At 37.6% G+C, this 12,891-nt stretch overlaps 1 long non-coding RNA gene across 1 annotated transcript; it reads right to left on the bottom strand.

The window, feature by feature from the left end:
* Window positions 1-2,333: 2,333 nt before the first annotated feature.
* On the bottom strand, window positions 2,334-3,570 carry LOC109121329 (uncharacterized). The gene is made up of 2 exons (XR_011212060.1): window positions 2,833-3,570; window positions 2,334-2,670 (listed from the first exon to the last, which is right to left on the bottom strand). It is a non-coding gene; the product is annotated as an uncharacterized lncRNA (long non-coding RNA).
* Between the last annotated feature and the right edge of the window lie 9,321 nt (window positions 3,571-12,891).

Genomic DNA, 12,891 nt, shown 5'->3' with positions numbered 1-12,891 from the left:
GTTACTACACATGTATAGTTTAGTAACCATGCGATTAGCCATTTGTCAGTCCACCCATAGGAGACTCCCTTGCAATCCTAAAGTAGAAATAATGACAAAAGTGCTTTCATGAAAAAATAAGAAAGACCAAAGAAAAATGACAAACCTTGACCAGTGAATATCTTCAGTGTTTTCTTGTAAACATCTTCTTAACGTAGACAAAGATATTACACTGTGATAACAATAAACATACTCATTGCGGACAATATTATTAGTAGTCTAGTGGTGGATAAAATTTTGAACCAGAATAGATTGTATATTAACCAATTATGGTTAGTAATTGTGTAAATATCATTGTGCCACATGATACAAGACAAAGTGCTAATCTCTCATGTTAGTTTTTTTGATATAACATTGTAGGTTTATTACACTATTTTTATAGTTTAGCTAAATATTGCATAGTTTTATTATGAAATTTTTCTCACCCATTCATCAATATTTTTTATTTACATCTTTAAAATTTGATGACTCTTGAAGAAATTTCTGAATATTCAACTTTAGTCACCCCCAACTTGCATGGAATTGAGACATCGTTTTTATTGTATTCACTCATGGAAAGGGAACATCATTATAATGCATCTGCTTTTATAGATATGAAATGAATATGTAGGTAGTTTTCACAATTTATACTATATAATAATACAAAGCTTACTGCACACTACAGTACACGGAGAACCTTGAATGAATCAGTATGCATTCCATGCTTTTTAAAGTAAAGAAGAACAGAGAATGAAAATAATCATCATGAAAATAGAATGCACACAGGAAATAGGAATAAGGTACTTATATGGATTCCAAGACTAGGGATGCATTTTGTCGTAGTAGCATACAGATCCCGTTCCTTAGCAACTTAAATATTTCCCAGTCCACTCATAGACAACATTCTTCAAATCCTACCGTAGCAGTAACAACTAAAGGGCTTTCATAAAAATAAAGAATGACCAAAGAAAAATGACAACGCTAGACAAGTGAATATCTTTAGCGTTCTCTTGTTAACATCATCTTTCCATAGACAAAGATATTACAGTGTGATAACAAATAGTATACTCATTCCTGCTAATATTTTTAGTAGTCTAGTGGTGGATAAGATTTGAAACAAATTAGAGTATAAATTGACCTATCATGATTAATAACTTTATAAATCACTTTGTACCACAAGATATAAGAACAAGTGCTGATATTTTTCTTTTTCTTTTTTTGTAATCAAGAATTTCAAGAGTGCCATTGGCACATAGTTTAAAACTTGAAGGATAATTGGCCCGCCCCTTTATAATTTTCCAGTTAAATACATAGCTTTTGTCTATGTTTATTAATTGTGCGTAACGCCGATATCACATTCTATGCTCTTACCCCTAGACCAAAAGCCTAATCCTCAAAAGATAGTTCTTTTGTTCAGTAGAAGATGTTTTCTTATACTCCTGTAACAAGAGAAGGGGGAAAAACATAATCATACCCTTAAAATTTACGCGAGACTTGTCGCGATCATTTACCAAGTGCAGGATATGTAGAATCAATGCTTCTAGATGCAGTAGACTTAATGATATCATAAGATTCATGAGAAGATGCAAAAGGTTTTGATAAAGTTACTGGTAGGGAAGAAGTTCTTGTGGGTACAACTTCTGAAATCTCAATAATAGTACAATTCTCACTTGTGTCACACTGTCTTATGCAATTTGTTTCTTGTGAAGATGGCCCATCTAATATAATCGGTTGAGTTAAGTAAATACGCCGCATCCCCTTTTCTTCTTAAAAAAATTGTACATCACGTGAGACATAAATACTTTTATCTCCAAGATCATAAATTATGTATCCCTTTCTATTCAAATGTCCATAGCAAAGACATCCGAAATATCTAAAATGCTCATATGCAGGAACTTTACCAAGTAGTTTCTCATATGGGGTTGTATTTTTAAGACTAGAAAGACGCATTAAGTTAATTAAATATACCAGAATAAGTACATATTCTCCCCAAAACATGATAGGCAGGTGCACTTTAAATTGCAATGCACGAGCCACTTCATGTAGCAATTTATGTTTTCTCTCAACTACTCAATTTTGTTGGAGCATTGTACAACTACATTGACTTTCCATACCATAATGAAAATAATGTGACTTTAAATCCTCATGCTTAAACTCTAGACCATTGTCTCTTCATAGGATTTTGACTCGCAAGCTAAATTGTGTGTTTACCCAATTAAAAAATCGCAACAGACGTTCTTTAGTTTCTAATTATTCTTCATGAGAAAAACCCATGTAGCTCGACTGAAATCATCAACTATGTTAAGGAAATAATGAGACCCAGAAAGAGATTACGTCTTGTATAGTCCCCAAATGTCACAATGTATTACATAAAAAACATGTTCAATTTTATTAATACTAGAAGGAAAGATAATCGTGTTTATTTTGCCGTACAACAACATCACAAAACAAAGGCTTCTTTTAACAAAAACTAATCGATAAACTAGGAACTACAGAAATACGATTCATTGATATATTCCCCAATCGTTGATTCCATAAACTTGCACTGACAGACTTCTTCAACATCAATGCTTGCCCCCCTTCCGTTGGATCCAAGTATTAGACACCATTTCTCTCTATACCCACTCAAATCAGCATTCTCGAAGTTAAATCCTGAATCACAAAAGAGTACGGATAAAAGGTTACTTGACATTGTAAGTCATTTGTCAATTTGCTAACTAAAATTTAAATTAAGAAAAAATTAGGAACTCTAAGAAAATTTTCAAGAATTAATCTTTTTCCAATGGACACTTGGCCCAAGGCATGAACTTTCACCTTATCACCATTGGGGACTTGCACTGGTGGTAAAGCTGTGTGAACTATCTTGTTTGCTTGAGAACGTATATCATAAGCTATATTGTTCGTAGCACCCGTATAAACTATCCATTCCTCTTTTGTCTTACCTGAAAAATTAGAGGTTGTCATACTCACAGACGAGTTACTTGTGGATGCTCGATTATTACCCAGTAATAATTGTAGTCGTTGGTGTTGAGCATGTGTAAATCTTGGAGCTGCTGATATAGCCTCTTCAATAGTTGCTGCAAGAGCCATACCTGTGGGTGTGTTTGGTTCCTTTTTATTTTTTTTGATGCCCACGAAACTGCAGTTTTATTGATTTTCTTGTTGTTTTTGTTGCATGGTTTTCGCCAATCTGCAGGATACCCAATCACTCTAAAGCAATAATCTTTGGTGTAATTACTTATCCCACATTGTATGCAAGTTCGAAATTGATGTCGAACCCCATCCTCAACTTTTCATTGTCGTGATTCACCCTCTTTTTTAAGCAAGGTAGTTGCTTCAATTGTGGATATGTGATTTGCAGTACTAGATCTCTGTTTTCTTATTGTGCCATGAAAGCATAGGCTATTCCTATGTTTGGGAATGGGTCAACAATTTATATTTGAGAATGTATAGTTGAATATGTGTCGACAATTCCCATTAGAAAATCAAAAATCCTTTCCTCCTCTGAAAACAAATAGCATATTCATTCCTGACAATATTGTTAGTAGTCTAGTGGTGGATGAAACTTGAAATATATTAAACTTTGTATTGACCAATCACGGTCAGTAACTGTATAAATAACTTTGTGCCACAAGATACTAGACAAACTGATGATCTCTCATGTTAGTAATTTTGTTATAAAATTGTAGGTTTATAACACTATTTTTATGGTATAGCTAAATATTAAATAGTTTGATTAAGAAATTAAGGGCACACATTCATAAATATTTTTTTATTGACTTCTTTAATTTTGAAGACTCTTGAAGAAATTTCTGGATATGCAAATGTAAACACCTCCTACTTGCTTCGAATTGAGACATAGTTGTTATTGTATTTAGACACGATAAGGTAACATCATTATAGTGCAACTTTTTTTATTGACATGAAAATAATATTTAAGTACTTTTCACAATTTATACTACATAAGAATATAAATCTTACTGTATACTACTATATACAAAGAAGCTTTAAATGAATTGTCACGACCCAAATTTTCAAGTCGTGATGGCACCTATGTTCCCAACAAATAGGTAAGCAAACCCAACATATTAACCCAACTAAACCAACAAATGAGTAAAAAAAAAGACTAACACTTAGCAAGAATCTCCAACATTGAGTTCCTTATAAGTACGAAATGCGGAAGATAAAATATATCACCCAAGAATTGGTGTCTTATGTACAAGAGCTTCTAGAATACGATGCAAGTATGAAACTAAAATGACAAATCTAAATTAAGGGATATCCTGTCTGAATACTGAATAACAGAATACGTAAAGATAAAGGGAGGTGTGGGCCACGGAACAGCCAAGCAGCTCACCAAAACTCCAAGAACTTCAAGCCGGACTCAATTTTCTCCACGAGATGTGCTCCTACCCGTAATCGAATCTGCACCACAAAGAGTGCAACAAGCGCAATATTAGTACGAAACCATGTGTACCCAGTATGTCTCATTTACCGACAACGAAGAAGTAGTGACGGGAGTTTATAAAAAAAATTTGTACATTATATAAGTATGTATATATATATATATATATATATATATATATATATATATATATATATATATTACAGTCACTATTTAGGTTTCATCAATAAAGGTAATCAACATCAAGTATTTTCCAAATGCCAACCAAAACACATAATCATCAAATAAATGATGTGATGAAATGCAATGCAATATAACACCATGTAATGAATTGTCTCAGAATACCCAATACACACTCAATCGTATATACATGATACTCCTCGGAAATACATCGAGAGTTCATGACCCATGGGGGACTCGCGAGGTCCATATACCGACACAGACGATCTCCACGTGTCTGTGCGGACGATCTCAACGCACTATCATAATATCAAACAATTTTCGCACGGACGGTCTCCACATACCGAAATTACATTCTTAACATCTCACCATCACCAGCACGGACAATCTTCACGTGCCCAACTTATACTCAGTCTCATGTCTATGCATGTGCACACTATTATTTCAATAGAGGGGATGATAATGCATCTCAATCAATCAATATGAACATAATACATAACCACCTCAATTATCACAACTATACGGGTAAAATAAATAAAACACAATTACACAAGGAATCCACGTCAATAATATATCAGCTAATGCCCATATGCTTTCGCATTCTCAAATTTCAATCCACATTCTATAATAGAAATTTTCCTTTATATAACACCGGCACTCTTACCAATGCCCGTCACACCATTGATACGAGACCACCATTTTTTCCCCTTTACTCCATTGTCTATTTTGATTTTTAAATCTTTAATTAGGAAAACGTCCTTCAACAAGTCTAAAAGTCTTAACATACCTCAAGTGCCGAATTCGTGTCACGAATCTTCAAGATAGTTCCTTCCGTTTTTGCAAAGTTTCGTAATGTTCACGATCTACCAATGATGCAATATTCATAAATAAGCGAGTTTGTAGACATTCATATTATTATGTGCCTATCATAGACCCAAAAATTTTCACTCATACTTCTAATCAAGCATCAAATCTTTATATAATTTGTATGCCAAAATTATCGTACTTGTTAAATTTCAAGCCAAGAACTTATCTTTAACCTCTCCAAATATCCTAAAATTTAATGTTAAATCATATAATATATACCTAATAATTAATTATCTATCTCAATATATCAAAAACTAGTATCATAATTTAATAAAATAAATAAAATTAAGAATTAATTAAGAAAATCAAGAAACACAGTAATGCCGAGAACACGGTTTTTTTTCCTTTTCTTCAAATGGATACTGCCAAGTATCCTATTTCATTTTATTTTTAAGAATTATGAATATAAATGCATGAGAAATTCAATGTTCCAATGATTAAGTAATCATTGATCATCATTATCCCAATCAACCTATGTCACTTTTAATTTAATAAAATATGCATTAGTACTATCCTACAATTAAATCATCTGCACCATACAATTATATATAAACGTTAATTAATTCGGATAAGTTTACCTAGGAATTCAATGTTCGTCGCGGCCGTTTGGTGCATCTCGCCTCCAGGAAATTTCCAACTTTTATTATTATTTTTTTTCTTCTAAAATAACCTAACTAATCTGTTTTAATTATATAGTCAAATGGTAAGGGTTATTAAAAAAAATAAATATGAATTTGACCAAATTGCTATTCAAGTATATTAATTATAATATAGATATATGTATCAACTAAGTACTCCTAGTTATCAAATAGTTTAAAATACCTGTTGAATTTTCAAAAGGAGTCGAACTAGTCCTAGTTCTCAAAACGACCTAGCGGGTCGTTACATCACCTACAACTTAAACAAACGTTCGTCCTCGAACGGGAAAAGAAAAGAGCTAACCTGAACGCTAAAAAAGATGAGGATATTTGCTCCTCATGTCTGACTCTCTCTCCCATGTAGCCTCCTCCACAGGACGATGCTTCCACTGCACCTTTACTAAAGCAATCTCCTTGGACCTTAGCTTCCGAATTTGCCTATCCAAAATGGTGATCGGCTCTTCCTCAAAAGTCAAATTCTGATCAAGTAACACTGAATCCCATTGAATCACATGATCACCACCGTGATGATACTTCTTAAGCATTGAAATATGAAATACAGGATGGACACTTGACAAACCAGGTGGCAAAGCCAACTGACACGCCACCTTACCAATACGCTCAACATTCTCGAAAGGACCAATATACCTTGGACTTAACTTGCCCTTCTTTCCAAACCTCATCACACACTTCATGGGTGAAACCTTCAATAAAACCCTCTCTCTAACCATAAACTCTAAATCACGACTCTTTCGATCTGCATAACTCTTTTGCCTACTCTGAGCTATGAGAAGTCTATTTTGGATCAACTTGACCTTGTCCAAGGACTCCCTCAACAAATCTATACCCCAAGGTTTAACCTCAAATGCATCAAACCAGCCAATTGGAGATCGACATCTCCTACCATACAAAGCCTCAAATGATGTCATCTGAATGATCGAATGATAACTATTATTGTAAGCAAACTTCGCTAAAGGAAAGAACAGATCCCACTGACCACCAAAGTCAATCACACACGCCCGCAACATGTCCTCATGAACCTGAATAGTACGCTCAGACTGACCATCAGTCTGAGGGTGAAAGGTTGTACTAAGATCCACCCGAGTGCCCAACTCTTTCTGCATTGACTGCCAGAAATTAGATGTAAATTGGGTGCCACGATATGAAATAATAGATATAGGAACCCCATGCAAACGAACTATCTCTTGAATACAGATCTTGGCTAACTTCTCTGAGTTATAGGTAGTCTAAACTGGTACAAAGTGTGCAGACTGAGTCAGTCGATCCACGATGACCCATATAGCATCAAACTAACCCAAGGTACGTGGCAACCCTACCACAAAGTCCATAGCAATGCGCTCCCACTTCCACTCAGGTATGGGCATCCTCTAAGTCACACCTCAAGGCTTTTGGTGTTCATACTTCACTTGCTGACAATTCAAACATCGAGATACAAAATCTACTATGTCCCTCTTCATACGACACCACCAATAGTGTTGCTTCAAGTCACGATACTTCTTAGTAGCCCCCGGATTAATAGAATACCTCAAACTATGGGCCTCCTGCATGATTAATCAAGTCAAATCACCTGTACAAGGAACACAGATACGACCTTTAATCCTCAAAACTCTTTCACTATCAAGAATTGCAGCCTTGGCTTCTCCTTTTAACACCTTGTCCCTAATCTTACATAAATCACCATCATCAAACTGTTGAGCCCGAATCTGCTCCAACAAGGATGACCTAGCCTCCATATAAGCCAACACCTTACAAGATTTTGAAATATCAAGTCTCACAAAGCTATTGGCCAAGGATTGGACATCCCTAGCTAAATAACGCTCGTCGACCTGTAACATGGCTAGACTTTCCATACTTACCGCCTTTCGACTCAAGGCATCTGCTACAATATTTGCCTTGCCTGGATGATAAAGAATAGTCATGTCGTAGTCCTTGAGCAACTCCAACCATCTTCGCTGCCTCAAATTTGGATCTCTCTGATTGAATATTTATTGGAGGCTACGATGATCCGTGAACACCTCATAATGCACGCCATAAAGATAATGCCTCGAAATCTTTAATGCAAACACAACAACCGCCAACTGTAAATCATGAATAGGGTAGTTCTTCTCATGAACCTTTAACTGCCTCGAAGCATAAGCTATCACCCTTCCTTTCTGCATCAACACACAACCAAGAACAATCCGAGAAGCATCACAATATACAACAAAACCCTCTCCCTCCACGGGTAGGATCAAAATCGGAGCAGTAGTCAATAAAATCTTGAGCTTTTGGAAACTAACCTCACATTCGTCAGACCACTGAAAAGTCACCTCCTTCTGTGTCAATCTAGTTAATGGAGATGCAATGGATGATAAACCCTCAGCAAACCGTCGATAATAACCTGCAAGGCCCAAGAAACTTCGAATCTCAGTAACTGAAGTAGGCCTGACCAAATCTCTAACCGTCTCAATCTTCTTAGGATCCACCATGATCCCCTCCTTTGACACTACATGTTCCAAGAATGCTACCGAACTAAACCAAAACACACACTTTGAAAACTTTGCATAAATCTTCTTCTCCTTTAGAATTCCAAGAACAATCCTCAAATGATGCTCATATTCCTCCTTAGTGCGTGAGTATATCAATATATCATCTATGAAGACAATAACAAAGGAATCTAAATACGGTCTGAACACTCCATTCATCAAGTCCATAAAAGCTGCTGGGGCATTAGTAAGTCCGAAAGACATCACCAAAAACTCTTAATGACCATAACGTGTTCGAAAAGCCGTCTTAGGGATATCATCCGCCCTAACCTTCAGCTGATGATAGCCAGATCTCAAGTCAATTTTGGAGAAAACTGAAGCACCCTGCAACTGATCAAATAAATCATCAATACGAGGTATCGAATACTTATTTTTGATGGTTACCTTGTTCAACTACCGATAGTCAATACACATACGCATAGATCCATCTTTCTTCTTCACAAATAACACTAGAGCAACCCAAGGAGAAACACTTGGTCTAATAAAACCTTTGCTCAACAAATCCTGCAACTGCTCCTTCAACTCCTTCAATTCAGCTGGTGCCATACGATAAGGAGGAATGGAAATAGGCCGAGTGCCTGGCTCCACATAAATACAAAAATCAATATCACGATCTGCTGGAAGACGTGGCAAATCGGTTGGAAATACTTCTGAAAAATTCACTCTCTACAGGAATAGACTCAAGCACAGGAGTCTCAATACTAGTATCTCGAATGTGGGACAAGTACGCCAAACATCCTCTCTGTACCAACTAACGAGCCTTAAGGAATGATATCACGCCCTTAGAAAGATGGCTAAGAGTACCTCTCCATTCTACTATAGGAATTTCAGGCATATCTAAAGTGATGGTCTTGGCATGACAATTTAAAATTGCTTGCTAAGAAGATTACCAATCCATACCAAGAATCATATCAAAATCTATCATATCTAAGACCTTTAAATGTGCATGAGTGTCGTACCCAATCAAGGTAATGGTACATAATCGATACACCCAATCTACAACCACAGAATCCCCGACAGGAGTAGAGACACGTATCGGCAAATCAAGACACTCACATGATATATCTAGACTAGGAGAAAAATATGTGGACACATAAGAATAAGTAAAGCTTGGATCGAATAATACAGTAGCTGATCGATGACAAACCGAAATAATACTTGTGGTAACAGCATCTGAAGCCTCAGCCTCTGGCCTACCTGGAAAAGCATAGCAGTGAGAACGACCTCCATCAGATTGTGAACCTCCACGACCACCACCTCTACAAGAAGGAGAACCACCTCTACCTGAATGAGAACCACCCCTAGCTAGAGGTTGTGCAGCCCTGGAAGTCAAAGCCTGAGAACCCTGATGTAAGCCACCACTTCTGATCCTAGGGAAGCCTCTCACAAAGTGTCCCATATCACCAGACTAAAAGCAACCCCTACGAGACGCAGGCTGATGAGAGGAACCTGAATGACCAGAATGCCCTCCACGAACTACAGGTCTAGAAGATGAACCCTGCGAAGTATGTACCGAGCTCGAAGAGTTATGCCCAGCGTAACCAGCCTGAGACGCTGGTATAGCAGCATGAATGGGTCTGCTGGACTGAGGGTGATAACCTCTGCCCAAGTAACCCCGAATCCTAGGCGGAGCACCACCATAATCACCTCAATAATCACCCTCTCGCTGCTCAAATCCCTCACGTCGAATCATCTCAAACTCCTTAGCAGCATCTACCACTTTCTGGAATGGAACACCAGAAGCAGCAACCTGAGAAACTCCTAGACGAATTGGAATAATCATCCCCTTAACAAACCTCCTCACTCTCTCAGCCTCTGTGGGAAGTATCATCGAAGCATGCCTAGCCAAGGCATGAAATTTACCCTCATACTCTGCAACTGACATTCCATTTTGCTGCAAACCCTAAAACTCGGCCCTCTTGCGCTCCCTCTCACTGCGTGGAACAAATTTGGATAGAAATACCTGAGTAAACTCAGTCCAGGATAGTGGATGAGATCCAACTAGCCTACTACTAATATAATCCCTCCACCACTGCTTAGCTGAGCCAGTCATCTGAAACGCTGTGTAGTCAACTCCATGAGACTCCACTAATCCAAGATTATGCAACCTCTCATGACAACTAACTATAAACTCATATGCATCCTCAGCTAAGTAACCAGTATAAGTAGGAGGATTCATTAGTCTGAACCTCCCAAACATCTTTTGCTCATCAATAGTCATAGAAGGTCTGTTCACCAAATGTGATGTCATATCTGGAAAGTCCATACTATCCAAACAAGGAGCTACAGCGGCAGTTGGCTGAGTCCTGGGAGTCTGAGAATCTGGAGAAACTATCGGATCTGGAATTTGACCTCAAACACGGGTCTGTGAGCCATCAGAAGTGACAGGCACAGCTCCTGCCTGGCAATCCCCTCTAGGATCCCTAACATACGAGCCAGGGTATCTTGAAGCACTGGGGAAACAATAGTACTGGTTTGAGCCTGAGCTGGCCCATCCCCCTCGACACGATCTTGCACATCCCCATTAATAACCTCTGCATTAGGAGGTACGGTCCTATCACGACCCTGGGTAGCTACTGGTACTTGAACATCCACAGGTGCTCCAACATGGCCCCACAATGACCTCGAGCTCGTCTCCTACCTCTACCTCGGACAGTGTTCCCACAAGCAGGCGCAGGAATACGATCCTATCCACCACTTGCCGATGTACAATTCCTTGCCATCTGAGAGAGAATGAGATATCAAGATTAGAATTTCTACAAGGTAAAGAGTGCACAATAATGAATAAAAGAACAGAATATGTCCTAAATTTCCTATAGCCTCTCGAAGATAGGTATGGACGTCTTCATACCGATCCGCATGACTCTACTAGACATTGCTCTTGTACTCTTGAGACTGATGAATCTAGGGCTCTGATACCAAATTTGTCACGACCCAAATTTTCAAGTCGTGATGGCACCTATGTTCCCAACTAATAGGTAAGCCAACCCAACATATTAACCCAACAAAACCAATAAATGAGTAAAAAACAGACTAACACTTAGAAAGAATCTCCAACATTGAGTTCCTTATAAGTACGAAATGCGGAAGCTAAAATATATCACCCCAAGAATTGGTGTCTTAAGTACAAGAGCTTCTAGAATACGATGCAAGTCTGAAACTAAAATAACAAATCTCACTTAAGGGATATCCTTTCTAAATACTAAATAACAGAATACGTAAAGATAGAGGGAGGTGTGGGCCACGGAACAGCCAAACAGCTCACCACAACTCCAAGAACTTCAAGCCGGACTCAATTTGCTCCATGAGATATGCTCGTACCCGGAATCGAATCTGCACCACAAAGAGTGCAGCTAGCGTAGTATGAGTACGAAACCACGTGTACCCAGTATGTCTCATTGAACGACAATGAAGAAGTACTGACGGGAGTTTATCTAAAAAAAATCGTACATTATATAAGTATATATATATATTACACTCACTATTTAGGTTTCATCAATAAAGGTAATCAAAATCAAGTATTTTCCAAATGCCAACCAAAACATATAAGCATCAAATAAATGATGTGATGAAATGCAATGCAATATAACACCATGTAATGAATTGTCTCAGAATACCCACTAAACACTCAACCATATATACATGATACTCCTCGGAAATACATCGAGAGTTCATGACCCATGGGGGACTCGCGAGGTACATATACCGACACGGACGATCTCCACGTGTCTTTGCGGACGATCTCAACGCACTATCATAATATCAAACAATTTTCGGACGGACGGTCTCCATGTGCCCAAATTACAATCTTAACATCTCACCATCCCCAAGATGGACGATCTCCACGTGCCCAACTTATACTCAGCCTCATGTCTATTCATGTGCACAATATTATTTCAATAGAGGGGATGATGATGCATCTCAATCAATCAATATGAACATAATACATAACCACCTCAATTATCACAACTATACGGGTGAAATAAATAAAACACAATCACACAAGGAATTCAAGTCAATAATATAGCAGCTAATGCCCATATGCTTTGGCATTCTCAAATTTCAATCCACATTCTATAATAGAAATTTTCCTTTTTATAACACCGGTGCACGTACCAATGCCCGTCACACCATTGATACGAGACCACCATTTTTCCCCCTTATTCCATTGTCTATTTTTATTTTTTAATCTTTAATTAGGAAAACGTCCTTCAACAAGCCTAAAAGTCTTAACATA

Source organism: Solanum lycopersicum, chromosome 10 (genome assembly GCF_036512215.1).
Source record: "Solanum lycopersicum chromosome 10, SLM_r2.1".
In the NCBI taxonomy this organism is placed as follows: Eukaryota; Viridiplantae; Streptophyta; class Magnoliopsida; order Solanales; family Solanaceae; genus Solanum; species Solanum lycopersicum.
This window is presented reverse-complemented; position numbering and strand designations above follow the sequence as displayed.